The sequence below is a fragment of the Rutilus rutilus genome (assembly GCF_951802725.1).
Source record: "Rutilus rutilus genome assembly, chromosome: 9".
NCBI classification, from domain to species: Eukaryota; Metazoa; Chordata; class Actinopteri; order Cypriniformes; family Leuciscidae; genus Rutilus; species Rutilus rutilus.
Window position 1 is genome coordinate 12523140 of NC_140223.1, and position 16609 is coordinate 12539748.

A 16609-nucleotide genomic window follows, 5' to 3' on the forward strand; every position below is an offset into this window, starting at 1 on the left:
AGAGAGAGAGAGAGAGACAATCAGCAGTAGGGGGCGGGTCCACTCAGAGGAGAGAGAGTGAGCCAATCAGCAATAGGGGGCGTGTCCACTCATGATGGGGGAGGAGAGATAGAGAGAACAAGAGGGAGATTTGAAGAAAGACTGTAGAAAGGGAGATGGCTGAGAGACATTACAAAAGAGAAAAGGTCAGAGGAATATCACTGGGAAAAGAAGAATTATGATCAGGCAAGAGCTTTAGGACACAGTTTAAAGGGGGGGTGAAATGCTATTTCATGCATACTGAGTTTTTTACACTGGTAAAGAGTTGGATTCCCATGCTAAACATGGACAAAGTTTCAAAAATTAAGTTGGACGTTTGATGGAGTATTTCTGTGCCAAAAATACTCCTTCCGGTTTGTCACAAGTTTCAGAAAGTTTTTTCCGAGTATGGGCGTGTGTGACGTCAGATGGGGCGGAATTTCCTTATACGGGTCCTAAGGGCACTTCTCCCGGAAGGGCGCGCGCGCACCCGTAGACCAGAGCGAGAGAGCGAAAGCAGTACGCCCATCAAAGCGCTGTGCTCGGCTTTAGGGAAGTCATCAGCTGCGTCCAGTTCGACGCCGGATTTGCAGATCTTCTAATGCTTAAGGATGGAGCAGTCCCAATGATAAAGGTTCACGGTCGTGCGTTCGGTTCGCAGGCGGTGAGTAAAACTGCTTCAAATGTCTGTGTGTTGTTAGCTATCGCGTAAGCACAGCAAGTAAACAACATGATCACGTACAGTTAATGTTGTCGTGATTCTTTCGCTCCGCCCACAAGGCACGCCTCCAGCCGCTCGTTTTTTTCCGGAAAGACTCGGTACAGCCTATCTTTCTTTTATAAATATAATAAAACTAAAGACTTTTTGGAGATATGAAGGATGCAATACTACTCTATAGGTACTCAAGATTAACATGAGATTGACTGAAACTGAGTGTTTCACCCCCCCCCCCTTTAATATTAGAAAAGCTTTCCAGTGTTGGAGAGACCTGAGCGGGAATACCTGAAAACAGATGCAGAGGTTGTGTTGTTTCTGCTCCATACGTGAGTAAAATTGGTTTTGCTGTTTCACAGATCAAAGATATGCTGTTGTTGTAATGTTAGCTACTGTATAGTAACAGGACAGTTTTGAGTTCATTGTTTGTCTGGAGCTGCTGACGACTAACAAGCAACTCCTGCTTGTATATAATCTTGTGTACTGTATGTTAATTTTTTGTTCTTCCTTGTTCTTCATCTACGTTTTATTTTGCTTTGCTTCAGAATAGACATCCACTCTTGCATTGCGTGTTCGTGCATTTTGGGGGCGGAGCAATGGAGAGAGGGGCATGTTTGTTTGGGTTGATTTCAAATATCAACAGTGTTTCTCAGAAATTGCTTACTGCACCTTTAAATCCTCATTCAGGCCAGGATTTCCTTTTGTATTTTACAGAAGAAAGAAAGTCGTACAGGTTTGGGACAGCATGAGGGTGACAGGACTTTTGTGTGAAATATCCCTTTAACCTCGCTTGAAGGGAACAGGACAAAATGGTTTTTCTTTGAACTGGAGTAATTGTGTCCTGACACAGCACCTTTTGGCCCTGCGTTGGGCACCATTTCAGTGCTTCTGCAAGGGTGTAAACTTTAACTATGTGTCTTTATTGCACTTCGAACTTGCTCTCATTAGCTCATAGTGATGAATGGCTCTGTCTTCTGCTGCGCTTGGCAAAGTGACCCTGGGAGATGTGTAGAACGGGGACTTCTGCAGACCCATTTCTAACACATAAATGAACCCTTTTGATTCAATTAACATTGCGCTTTGTTTAGAGGCAAAAATAAAAGCCAAGTGGAAATTAAGTTCAAAGAATGAGAGGCTGTTCAGAATCAAGTACACCGATCTTGATTCATGAGATTTGCTTCACTCCAATTTTGACAGCCTATGTTGTGTTGTATTTGCCGCCATTTAACTTGCTATGCAGTATTTAAAGACTATTTAAAATATATAAAGCTTATATAAATATAAAGCACTTTTGTAAGTTGCTATGGATGTCTGCAAAATGCTTTATAAATAAATATTAGAAAAACATAATGCATAAAAAATGATAGCACGTCTACACAACAAAACCATTATTGCCGCAGATGTCTTTTATTTTCTTATGAATATGCAGTTTGATGATATAGTTCATTTTATTGCCCCCGACTCTAACTGAATGAGCTGTGTAGCAGTTACATGATTTCAAGCTGCTCTTCCAATCTCATTTTTTCTCATTTAAATGAGCCTCAGGAATTATATACATTTACAATTCAAAAAGTTGATTTATTCTATTGCAATAATTTCTCTTTTTTATAGATGGCTGTTGCTTAGAAATGTGGAGTTTTGCATATCCCTTGATAATAAGGATACTGGCTGTTTATTATGGCATCTTGTGAATAGACAGCTTTAAAGTAGGGATAAGAATAATGATGTTTGTCTTGTCGTGCAGTACATAATTAAAGGCAGGATTCACATTCTGGAGCTTGTGCAGGACAGTAATGTTACCTCATTTATTCACATGCACACACACTGATCACTTTGATTCTTTCATTCAAGGTCCTTTAATATCGATTCTCAATTCTCATGATTTTACATGTGGGAGTGTACTAGCTGTATTTGACCTTGGTTGTGTTAAGCTAGAAAAAGAAAAACTACTGCATTTATTTATTATTCTTAACCCGCAAAGCTTTTCGTGACTGGAAAGAAAGCCACTGCTGATGCTTTGCTAAAAGCCCCGCCTTAAATAAATGTTTTTGACCAATCCTACCTTAGCAGCTGTTGCTATCCACCATATTATAAGACGTTTGCCCATTTTTAAACAGGTCTATGAAAGGGCTGTATGTTTGGATTGTTGAACACAGAAGTTTACAAAAACTATCCTAAATACACAGTAAAATGTTGTTTATGTGGCACTTATAAAAGTGACAGAAGGTTATGTACAGCAATTTTTTTTTTTTTTTCTAAAAACAATTAAGTCAAAATAATAAAATGCAATATACAATGTAATTGTGCATAGTCCAAATAGTGCAATATACCACTGAAAAGTTTTTTTTTTTAATGTTTTTGAAAGACTCTTGCTAGAAAGACTGATGCTAACCATTTTATGGTTATATATTTTTCAATATTTTTACAATTTAAAACAACTAAGCTGGCTTTTATTGAATAAAAATACAGTAATATTGTGAAACATTTTCACAATTTAAAACAACTCTTTTATATTTGAATATATTTAAAAATTTAATTTATTTCCTGTGATGGCAAAGCTAAATGTTTAGCATCATTACTCCAGTTTTAAGTGTCCTTCAGAAATCGTTGATTTGGTGCTTAAGAAACATTTCTTACATGTTTTTTAGGATTCTTTGACGAATATAAAGTTAAAAAGAAACAGCATTTATTTGCAATAGAAATCTTTTTGAAATTCCTTGCTGAATAAGAGTTGTCCTGGCAACCTAATTTCTTTCACTAAATAAATAAATAACATCTTACCGACCCTCACATTTTGAATAGTATATTGTGCTTTTCAGCTTAAGGAGGATCAATGTTTCCCATTTATTTTTGTTGTTGATATCAAAGGCTCCCACATTTTGCTTCATTTTGCTCAAATTCACCTGTCACTTGGCTATAGTCCAAGTAAAATATTTTGTCCAGTGCTCCATATGTAAGGCTTTTGTGGTTCATGGTCAAATGAATAAATGCCAATTACTTAAGACATTTTTGAGAAATATCCAGTGTTTGGGAAAGTTACTTTTAAAAGTAATTCTCCCTAAAAAAGCAACTAATTGCGTTACTTATTACTTTTACGGAAAGTAATGCGTTACTTTTGCGTCATTTGTTTCTCACCTGGGCTGGGCTTGCTTGTTTGTTTTTTAATAACAAAAAATAAATTTAAAAAATCTATTTTTGGCAAATGTAAAGGTTTTTTCACACCAAAAGTGAAATGAATAATCCTAACGCTAAAGGAATGAAAAATTCACTTGCACAGTAGAATAAATGGGAAAACAAAGTAACGTGTTACTTATTGGAAAAAGAAACTCAGATATTTTGTTGTAAATTCAAAAGCAATGCATTACTTAACTCGTTGCTTTAAAAAAGTAATCTGATTACTTAACTCAAGTTACTTGTAATGCTTTACCCCAACACTGGAAATATCTATCTAATTTTACCCCTTTATCAGCATATTTTACTGAAAAACATTCAGTAAGCTATAGCATCAGCAAAGGGTCGAGTCCTTTGAACAGACATGACTGAATAGAAAGCACTTATGATATCTCCAAATGTATCTGGTCAGAGATTAATAGCTGGCTAACGGAGGCACATGCATCAAAGACTTTAGATATACAACGACGGTGCATTCGGGAGAAAGTGGCGGAATAAGTCCCGCCTTCTAAATGAAAGAGCCATTTGCTGATTGATTAAGTCTTCATGTCACTGCAGCTTGTGTTCTGAGACACGTGCTTATGACTGCACATACCCATTGGCTGGTCTAGATGGAAAAATATGATTTTTTTTAATACTGATTGAGCAGAAGAAACAACATTTATGGGACAGGTCATGTCAGATTTTGTTGCTGATTTGAAATTTAATTGTGAATTCGGAAAGCTTCTTTTTATTTTTTTATTTCAGGACTTGGTCTTGAAAGGTGTTGCAAATATGGCCGCCGAGGGAACAGACTTTCCTTGAAAGAGACTTTGATGTGTCTCTTTCTGTTGGTGGAGCAAAGACATACTGAACTCCTTTGGAAATGGAGCTAGTTTGTGAAAGTAAAGAGATCATTAGTCTCATTCACGGATGGTGACATGTGGCCAAAGACGCAAGTCATTTTGCTTGAGCGTTAATGAATTCCATTAAGATCTCGCATGTGAAAGGCCAGAGGCACAGAATGTGTTTTATGGCACACACACACACACACACACACACACACAATCAGAATCTTCATAGCTTTAAATGAACATTTGCATCAAAATAAATCACTGTGGAATTAATTAATGTTGATTTCTTGATTTACAATTTGTGGCAAAGACCCTGTGAAATTGTACATAAAAATGTCTGTGGAGATAAGAAATGAGGTCTATAGGCAACACTTTTAATTTGCATTATTATTGGAACGTTCCAAGTTCAAAACAAGTTAAGCTCTATTGTCAGCATTTGTGAACTATGAAAGCTGGTTTGTGCCATGGAATAAAAAAAAAACACACAAAAAAAACAAGTAAAAATAAATAAGCAATAAAGTGTTTTCCTCCAATTGCGAGTTTATATCTCGCAATCAGTGTTGGGTGTAATGCATTACTAAGTAATTAATTACTAATTACTTTCCCCTTGGAAAAAGTAAAGCAAGGGATTACTTTTTTCAGTAATTTAATTACAGTTACTTCTGATGTTATTGCAATAAATAGACTATAGAACAATTCTGTATTGGATTTAACATCAAAATTTTACGTCTAATGTTCAAAATTTATGTTTTCAATGTAACCTTGTCCCTTTAAATACTTTGGTCGGTTCAATAATAATTTATGGAATTTTATATTATTTATTTGATCAAATTAAATGAGCAGCTTCATGTTTATGATTGTGTTGTTTAACTGGTTGAGGTTGATATGGGATTTAGAAAAAGTAATTAGTAATAAGTAATGCAATACATTTTAGAGGGAGTAATTAGTACAGTAATCTAATTACACTGTTGGAGTCTTGGAGATTATTTACTATTGTTTAAATTAGTAACTAGCAATTAATTACTTTTTTGGAGTAACTTACACAACACTGCCCGCAATTCAGACTTTATAACTCAATTACAAGAAATTACGAGATATAAACTCGCAATAGTGAGAAAAAAGTCAGAATTGTCAGCAATTGTGAGTTTATATCTCAATTCTGAAAAAAAAAAATCAGAATCGAGATATATAAACGTGCAATTGTGAGAAAAAAAAGTCTATTTCTCAGAAATGTTAGACATGAACCTGCAATTGCGCGTTAAGTCCAAATTGTGCGATATGAACTCGCAATCCTGAGAAAAAGTAAACTACAATATAGAATATAGAATTGCGAGTTTATATTTTGCAGTTCTAACTTTATTTCTCACAAGTGTGAGTTTTTCTCTCAGATCTGTTACATATGAACTCAAGTCCGAATTACATGATATAAACTCGCAATTCTGAGAAAAAAAAAGTGAGAATTGTGAGATAAAAAGTTGCAATTACCCATTTTTTATTCCCTGGCGGAAACAAGCTTCCACAGAGGCCTGCTGTCGATTAACACAGATTAAATGGCCTGAAAGTTTTCTAAAATGTATGAAACTGACACAAATGTGTGGAAAAATGCCTATATTAAGATTTCCTTACATTCAATTTGATGTTGAAAATGGCCTAAAAGTTTTTCAAAAATGCATGAAACTGACACAAATGCAAAAAGGACTGTATACATTTCTAAGAACATGCATTTTAAACTACATTTTGAAAAAGATATTTCCTTTTCGTCATCCTGTATAATGTAGGCCTATCCTTGTGCCACTTCTGTATTTCTAACTTTTCCAGACTCTTCCTAACAGAAATAAGATTTCCTTTCACTGATGCCTGTAAGTGGGTCTTGTGTGAATGACAGCACCATGGAGCACCATGACATTTCACAAAGATCAGCAGTGCTCCCATGCAAGGCAATGGCTCCCAGCTCATGCTATGGAGGAGGTTAATCGGCGTAACCCGACCCGCCAATCCACAAGCCACATTACAGCGCCCTTTCTCGCAATGATGATGTCAGCACTCCAGTAAAAATATATTTACCTGCTGTCGATTAACACAGAGTACAGTTACAGTTCATCCATCAGTTCGCAAAAACAAGCATAAATTATGTTTATAATAATGCAAGGCATTCTGCATGGTATTTTGTTATTTTTATTATAGCAATAATTTAAAAAAATTGCATTTGTTTTGAACTGGTGACATTCCTTAAAAGTATGAATTGTGTTCTAAATACAGATGGCACCTGAAATACTATCTGTGTATAAGCGCTGTCATCTCCACACACTCATTTTGCAACTCGTGTTCTCTCTACTCCCAGCGGAATATGGTGTGGGTGGCATAAAATATGATTAGATTTAAAAAACAAATTACAGCTGCTTATAATTAAAATCAGTTCCCTTATGAGGGAGCAGGCTAAGGAAATCTGACCTATGACAAATAGTTAAACACATCGAGGTGAAACATTCAGCACAGAGACCCCAGTGAAATAGACGACCAAGCTGAAAAAAATCAACGGTTCACCAAAAAAACAAAACAAAACAGGACATAAACTGCACATAGCAAAATAAAACATGTTCTCAAAAGGCCATACCATGCACACACATATTATATGATGACATATAATAACATGTTTTTATGGCAGCGATTTAACAGTCACTGCTGAAACTCGGTTATTTTTTCCTCGTAGCTTTGTGTTTACGCCTTTCAAATGATCTACAAGGACACTGAGCTATCTTCAAGAATTGAGTGCTGGTGTCTGGTTATTGGAGATAATAACAAAAAAGAACTAAAGCATGCTTGAAAAAGAGTCTTATTTTCAGATTTTTACATTATTTATATAATGTACTATTTCATCAAAACTTTAAAATATACATTTTTCACTAAGGCTCAACTATTTTATGGGTCTCTAATAAATCTAACGTGTAGATGTAAAAATTACATCAAGATTTACTTGGTTACACCACTTGACATTTGATGTTAAAAATGGCCTTCCAAAATGTATGAAACTGACATATGTGTAGAAAAATGCCTATATTAAGATTTCCTTACATTACATTTGATGTTGAAAATGGCCTAAAAGTTTTTCAAAAATGCATGAAACTGACACAAATGCAATAAGGACTGTATACATTTCTAAGAACATGCATTTTAAACTACATTTTGAAAAAGATATTTCCTTTTCGTTATCCATATACTGTAGGCCTATCCTTGTGCCATTGACCCTTCTGTATTTCTAACTTTTCCAGATTCTTCCTAACAGAAATAAGATTTCCTTTCACTGATGCCTGTAAGTGGATCTTGTGTGAATGACAGCACCATGGAGCACCATGACATTTCACAAAGATCAGCAGTGCTCCCATGCAAGGCAATGGCTCCCAGCTCATGCTATGGAGGAGGTTAATCGGCGTAACCCGACCCACCAATCCACAAGCCACATTACAGCGCCCTGTCTCGCAATGATGATGTCAGCACTCTGTAGTTGTAATATTTACCTGTAGTTGTACCTGGGAAATCTTTAGCTGTTGCCATGGACGCAGACAGAAAGGGGCAGTAAGGGAAGACAAGGGTGAGGACATCACAAGGGGAGAGAATAAAAAAAAAAAACTGGCCACAAAACTCAAACCTATTAATGAAGACACTAACCGACAGCATTAACCTGCTGTCGGAATGATGGAACATGGACGACTGGGACGACATAATGGTTTCAAACTAACACATCCTGCAAAACACATCCATTTGGCATATTCATAACTCTACATTCTCGCTAATCTCTGGTGTCTGCTACGTCCCGCTGCACTGCTCTGTAATGATGTTACTTATCATGCAAATCGCTCTGTATTTCAAGCCTCTGAAGCTGGAGATATTTTCTACTGCATTAATACCAGTTAATTCATTTGAGTTACTAGCCTCTTTATCTTACACAGATAAAAAGAACGGGCATGACAAATTGGGACAATTGGTCTCATTCACTAACCGTGTGTATGCAGAGAGTTTGTGTGTGAAATATGAATACGAACGTCTTCACGAGCAAATCATGATTCATCGATCACTTTTGTACTTGGGGTATGTTTACACGACAACGATGTACTAAAAACAGGAAAGTTGTGCCTTTGTGTTTTTCATGTACAGACGACAACATTGTCAAAACGATCCCCGTTCGCACAGATAAAAACGCTGTATTCTGCTGCCTGGCCAGTAGTTGGCGATGTCACTTTGTAAAGAAACACTATGCGCCAAAATACTGAACATGTAATATTCATGCACATGACGTCAACGTTTTCACACATTTTTGTAGTTTACACAGAGACGATAACTGTATCGTTTAAAAAAAAATTGCACTTTGAAACTTGTTTTCAAAAGTTTGCGTTTTTAGGCCCCCAAAACGATCTTGTTGTGTAAATGAACGGCCAAAACGTATAAAACATTTTCAGTTGAGTAATCATGGGGAAAAAACACATAGGGCCCTATTTTAACGAGCTGAAACGCAAGTATCAACCGCGAAACGCAAGTAACTTTGAGGGCGGTTCTTGGGCGCTGTTGCTATTATACCGGCAGGATAAATGACTCTTGCACCCGACGCAAATCTAAAATGGGTTGGTCTGAAGTAGCTTCATTATTCATAGGTGTGGTTTGGGCGTAACGTGAAATAAACCAATCAGAGCATCATCTCACATTCCCTTTAAGAGCAGGCGCGCTTGTTCCATGGCAGATTACTATTATAATGGCGGATTTGCCAGGCGCACACGCCAGGAGCGGTTCACATGCGAGGAGACCGACGTTCTCGTCAGGTTTTTCCTGGTCTGTGGCGGAATTGTTTTCTGAAACTGCAAAATAGCACCAGGGAACGTTTGCGCTGAAACACGCCTCCTCTTTTCGCTGAACCGCCCCCGGGAGCGCAAGTTCATTCCCTAATTTACCGACGTGCGTCTGTCGAGGGAAAAGTCCGCTGTGCGTCGGGTGCAAAATAGGAATGATACATGCGTCGTTGTACAAAGTTACTTAGGCTGGGTGCAAGATAGGGCCCATAGTAACAACTGAAACCACACATAGGCCTACGCAAAAACATACTCTGGGTGGCCATAGAATTTCACGTGGGGCAAAAAAGTTTAACAATTAGATTTCACTCATGTTCAAGTTGGTCATGTGAATTCAACCTGTTGACCAACAGAAAGCTGCTGGCTTTGAAAGTGACTTTTGTGCGAGATGTGCTTCATACATCTCAATGCTATTGACAATGGACCTTTTTTCATGTGAAATTTCACAAAATAAATTCTAATATGACCACACCTTAAAGGAGTACTTTACCACTGGCAAAATGGGCTTTCAATAAAACTTGTCAGCCTACACAGTAGAAAGGTGAAATTTATATTTATTTTTGAAATTTTGATTTTCTTCCCTTTTGCCAAATTGCTAGGAAAACTTCAACACCCATAATGCACTGGGCATGTTGCCATCCAAGGCCACTCCCACCAGTCTGCTATTGATACGCTTGACCAGAGTAAATTACCACCTTGCTTTAGTAGGAAATACTTCTTAGCAAACCTTTAGTCATAATGGTGTCGACTTGTATTGTTCGCGGGTGCAATAATTCAAAGAGTAAACGTTTAGCGGGAGTGAGTTACTTTTGGTTTTACAGAGGCTAAAGGCTGCAAAGAATCCTAAAAACGGAGGAAACACTGACGGAAAATCTGAAAAACCTGCATGTTTGTAGTCAACATTTCAAACTGGATGACCACGAACACAGAAATGGAGGGGAAAAACGGAAAGAAACTGCCGTTCTGTAAAACGCAGTCACCTACAGGTAAGAAAGCTGATGCCATTGTGTTCCATTTTTACCATAATGCTGTTTAAAGAGTAGACAAAATATGATAACAATTGGTAAACCTACTCTTATAATAACTGTTAATAATCTTCTATCAATCCAACTGGGGATACAAAATACGGAAGTACAATCCGTAGTTTTCACTAAAGCTGTCAACAATTCACTGGATGGTGTGTTTCGTGTCATCTGGTGGACTTTTGCTGACAAATTAATTCCTCAGTCCAGGTAACATGGAGAACTAGTAAACATTGTTTATTTACCTATACTACTGACATTACAACAATACAAAGCAGGTTGAAAATCAGCGAAGTTACAATTTAAAGGAACACGCCGACTTTTTGGGACTTTAGCTTATTCTCCGTATCCCCCAGAGTTAGGTAAGTCCATACCCTTTTCATCTCCGTGCGTGCCGTAACTCTGTCTGACGCACCCACCGCTAGCCTAGCTTAGCACAAAGACTGGAGGTAAACGGCTCCAGCTAGCATACTGCTCCCAATAAGTGACAAAATAACGCCAAAATTTTCCTATTTACATGTTGTGATTTGTATAGTCACAGCGTGGACAAATAACAAGGTCACATGAGACACAACCATCTTCTAACCGTATACATACTGGGAACTATATTCTCAGAAGGCAAAGCACTGTTACTTCTACGGAGTGATTGTGATTGACCTTGTTATTTGTACACGCTGTGACTATACAAATCACAACATGTAAATAGGAAAATGTTGGCGTTATTTTGTCACTTACTGGGAGCAGTATGCTAGCTGGAGCCGTTTACCTCCAGTCTTTGTGCTAAGCTAGGCTAGCGGTGGGTGCGTCAGACAGAGTTACGGCATGCACGGAGATGAAAAGGGTATGTATGGACTTATCTAACTCTGGGGGATACGGTGAATAAGCTAAAGTCCCAAAAAGTCGACGTGTTCCTTTAAGAGAAGTTGCGCTATAGCTTGAGCTGTGAGGTTAATCTGTATAACAACGCAGATATGCTTATGTGCGTCTTTAGAGAGCGTCATATGTTTGCTGAAAGCAATGAACAACAGTAAAAAAGGCTATATGGAAAGCCCTTATATGGGATTTGGGTGTATTTTATGCAAATTACTAACCTCTGGCACACGGTCGCTCATTAGAATACTCCAAATTAATTTATATCAGAACAAGGTTAAGAACAAATTCATGTGCATATGCACATTATGTGAATTACGTGGACCATTAATCCACGCAATAACTAGTGAATGAGACACAACGTTTTTTGTCCCCATGTACTTGTTCGTTCACACTGGAGAATCTGCCCTTCGATTTACTGAAACAGAGCTTATGTGTGATTAGAAAGACCTTTTATCTCTCACCTCTTTGACAGTCTGACAACCAGAATTTCATCGGCGGCTAGCTTTTTCCCCCTCAACACTGGAGCCAAAAACCTTTTAGTCCAATTTGTACAATAAGGAAAAAAAGAAAGTCTGATGTAAAAAGGTGGAGGTGACGTGAAGTGGCAGCGAGAGAGATGGAAGAGAGGAAAAGATCAACATTCCCGCTATAGTTCAAACGCTGTGTGACTGTTCACGGCTCATTTCTGCTGCGGGCTGAGTGTGTTTCCCCCAGGGTTTCTGATGTGGGTGAAACTTACGAATCCTGACAAGAACGTGTCTGGGGCTTATTCCACCTCAAAAGAAGCACGAAATGATATTTTTTTATGAAGAACATTAAGCCTGTTTTTAGCGTTGTTGATGGAGATTTCGCGCACGTGCCCCTGGTGGCCATTGAGGGTAGCACAAGTTACAAAATATACACAAGTTAGGGGTCAGTAATTTTCTTCGAAAAGTAGTCTCTTATGCTCAGTAAAAACAGTAATATTGTGAAATATAACATATATATTACAATTTAAAATATTAATTTACTATTTTAATATCTTTTAAAATGTAATTTATTCCTGTGAAGGAAAAGCTGAATTTTCAGCATCAGTCTTCCGTGTCACCTTCAGAAAGGTGCGTTCACACCATGTTGTAATCACCGCAATTACGTGATTTCAACTTGTAAAAAGCGTTCACGTCCTCATAGAGCTCGTAATTACAGCTCTTACTTGTACCACATGACCGCTGTACCACCTGACTGCTGCAGATTCATTTAGGCGTTGATAAGTGCCAAATAAATGCGTAATTCCCAGTCCGAGGACGTGAACCAGCTCCAAATATAACGTCACGTGTTGTCATCCCGAGACTATGGTAATTACCACATGGCGTGAATGCAGTAATATGAAGAAGAAACATTTCTTATTACTATTAACGTTTTTAAAAAAGTCGTGCTGCTTACTGTTGTTGTGGAAACCGTGGTACATTTTTTTTCTTAGGATTCTTTGATGAATAGAAAGTTCGAAATAACGGCATTTATTTGAAACAGAAATCTTTTGTAACATTATAAATGTCTTTACTGCCACTTTAGGTCAAATTAATGCATCTATGCTGAAAAAAAGTATTATTTTTTTCATACTGGCCCCAAATGTTTTACAGCGAGTGTAAACGTTCATGTTTACTTTTTGGTGCACCTCAGGTAAAAAGAGTAGATTATATTTATATTCATTTATGCAGATACTGTATTGTTGTGAAGCACATAGCCTGTCATCTTGTCTTCTTTCTGTAGAAAGGCACTTTATTTACTTCTACTATTTTAGCTTGTACTTCTCTGAAAGCCCGTATGCGTACATTTACAGCATATTTGACATATTTCAAATATACGTTTCTAGAGGTAGAATCTTTTTGGGTCAGTCTGTGGAGGTTTGTGACTAGTTTCTGACTAACTTGTTTAATTTTGCATTCTTTCTTTTGATTTCTGTGTGAAATATGACCTGGATTTGCCCCATTTGCCTTGTTCAACAGATCACCATGTCCAAAACTATGCAAAAACAGCTCTATTTACATGTTTATTTTCTATTTTTCTTGTTGGTCAAGGCTCCTCTTCTGGTTCTCTAATGTTTAATGCATCAGAAACGTGACCACTTGCTAGTTTCCTCAGCCTGAACTGTAAACGCGGGCTGCTTTGATCAGTCTCTGGCCACCCACGCCCTTCCTTTAACATGTCTCCCGAACAGATTACAGATAAATAATTAGCTCTTTAAATAACACCTAAGACTGAAGAGGAGGAATAAGTTAAAAGAAGTATAAACACAACTCAGCAGTTTCAAGCTATTTGGCAAGCATTTCGTTTAGGGTCAAACTGCCTCACAAGTGCCTCTGGAAGCATTTCATCTCTTGCAGGACGCACTTCTGAAAAGACGTCAATTTTATGGATGTTTGCACGCTTTCAGAGCAAGTAAACGAAACTCTTTTTCATCTGGTCAATGGTTTTAAATGAGAGGGGGTTGGTAGCGAACACATGCTGATTATAGAAAGCAAGCAATAAATATTTTACAGTTCCAAGCAAGCGCTGGATTAAACCCATGAGACATAAAAGCTGATGCTCATTTAAAAGTCAGAGGAGAACTCAGGGCTCAGAGTAGCCAGAGGGAGTCTCATCTCCTCAGACCTTCTGCTGGGTACAATTAGACTATACATTACACCTGCAGGAGAGATGTCACAGGTCTCTCAACGGCTCAATAACACTCGCATATAGGACCAATACATGGATTTTCACATCTAGAGGAGCAATTGGATTGTCTGTGGACACTGCTGTTTTCTGGCTCATGCTTGTCTTTCTAGAAAATGTCTACTGCTGCTGACCTGACACGAATATACGCTGGTTTCAGTTTTGTCTTTTGGGCTTTTTGATATTCATTTATACAACAGGATTGTCAAGAGAGTGTTTTGTGGGTATAGTGAATATATGCCACAGCTCTGATGATTATAGTATATATAGAGCTACACTGTCAAAAGGATCAGATAACTGGAGTAAGTTTTACAAGAAAATACTCTGAGTGGAAATTGTTTCTACATGAGATTTTAGTCAGTGTACCTCTTACACTTATAATAATATAATACTCTGTTGCGGATTTGTATATTTAAATACGCAGCACAACATAGTGGCACTGGCTCAAACCAATGGTGTGAGTTTGGGGGCGGGGCTAACAGTTTCTCCGACCAATGGCAGTTGGGTTGGAGGTGTATTAGGAGTCCTGATTGATGATCCTAGTGGTGCAAATTATACATGTTACAGTTTTAAATCTAGACATTCAGAACAGAGTTACTAAATGGTACTCATATTAAAAAAAATTATAGAATTGTTTTGGTTTAGTGTAAAATGTATTGTAGTTTCAATCAATTATTTGCTTATTGTGAAAAAGAAGTAGGCCTAACACTTTAGCATACTTTTAGAAAGAGTACATATTATAGAAACAATATACTTAAAAATAAAGTGCAAACTGAATGTAATGTTTCTGTCCAATTAATTGCATGTTAACTGTAATTAAATGAAAATGCATTATCATTAAAATTAGCTGAAATGTATAATGATCTATTTGACTCGCTTAAGTAGGACTTAAATACATCTTTATATGTAATTTCATAAATATTTCTATTATCTTTGAAATATGTTTAAAGTGTTCTGCCGAATGTACTGAACTAAAATATTCCTAAATGTCATTTCTATCGAAACTTTGTATGTCATGTATTTAAATGTATTTATAATTACACATTTCTAATGATGAAGTTGCAATGTAGTACATTTAACAAATATTAACTTAAAATGTAACATTGAACAACACAACACAGTTCAAAATTATAAGTACTTTACAAATACTGTTAGTCAACACATTGAAATAAAGCGCAACAAAAGATTATTAAAACGAAATTATTTAAAATAAAACTTTTAATTTGACTACCACAAAGTGCACTTAACACAAAAAGTAAGTTAAGAAGTAGTCATGAAAGTTGACTCTTTAAGTACACCTAAGTAGCCTTTTTACAGTTTTTATTTTTAAAAATACACTAAAGGGTTAGTCAATAATACACAGTAAAAAATATATCAATAAGTTATGACAGATTATTTTTAAATTGCTTTAACTCATCGAAATAAGTTAGCAATTTAATTTTTTTTTTTTTTATGTATACAAGATTAAACCAACATCCAAGTTGATTGTACTTAAATTTAAGGCAGCAACTTTTTCTACAGTCTAGTAGAGTGAAATCGGAATCATTAAATTCCTTATGATACTAATTTCTATTTCTATTTCTATACTAAACAAACCTAAGTAATGTTAAATATCACAGCCCAATTTGCCATCCTACGTAACATAATCCTAAAATAACTAAATTTACCATCCTGTTTTTCATTCATTTCCTTTCCTAAACACCAGACATTCACATTTCTCTCTGTCCTTGGAAAAATAAAGTGTACCTACCAGCAGACACATAAATAAATGTAAATTAAAACAGTAACTGGAGATGAATAGAGACTGTGTGATTTCAACTGACATTTATTGCCACTTGGCAGTCGTACCATTAGCAAATTAGGTTCATTCGAGAGCCGAGTCGGACGTCTCATCCTGAGACGAAGGGCTTAATAAATATCACTCGGGTGAAGTCAGACATCTAGATGAATTAGAGGCAGAGGTAATGAGTTGTGAATGAGATTCTCCCTCTCTCTCTCTCTCTACACCTGTCTGTTTCTTGCTTCCTCTTATTTCTTTAACCTGCAGGTCGAGGTTTGACTGGTTATAGTTCGGTTAGTCTTTGCTAGTTAATGGTGTAACTAAAAGTGTTATTTTCCATTGACAACCATTCAAAAGTAGCTGTGCAAATAAGTTTAATAATAATAATTTATATATATATATATATATATATTTTTGGCTAGCATGTCAGTAATACATCATTATGGCGGCAAATAACTTTCTCCAGGTATTATAGATCTTCTTGGTTTAACCTGATTCAGTTGTAGAGCTTCTACACTAGTGAAGATGTTTATTTTGTGTGTCTTGTTAATGTGGCCAAATAAATCTAGGGCAACGGAAAGGCATGGAGAGTTGTGGGCTCAACTTTCAAAAGGCGTCCGTCCATAAAGGACCCTCCTGTTGTGACAAATCCCACGTCTTTGCTTTTA

General features: G+C 36.9%; 1 protein-coding gene across 3 annotated transcripts in view; it reads right to left on the reverse strand.

Moving 5' to 3' along the window:
* cadm2b (cell adhesion molecule 2b) overlaps positions 1-16609 on the reverse strand; it is a 222351-nt gene that overhangs the window by 5000 nt on the left and 200742 nt on the right. The gene's annotated exons all lie outside the window — the stretch shown is intronic.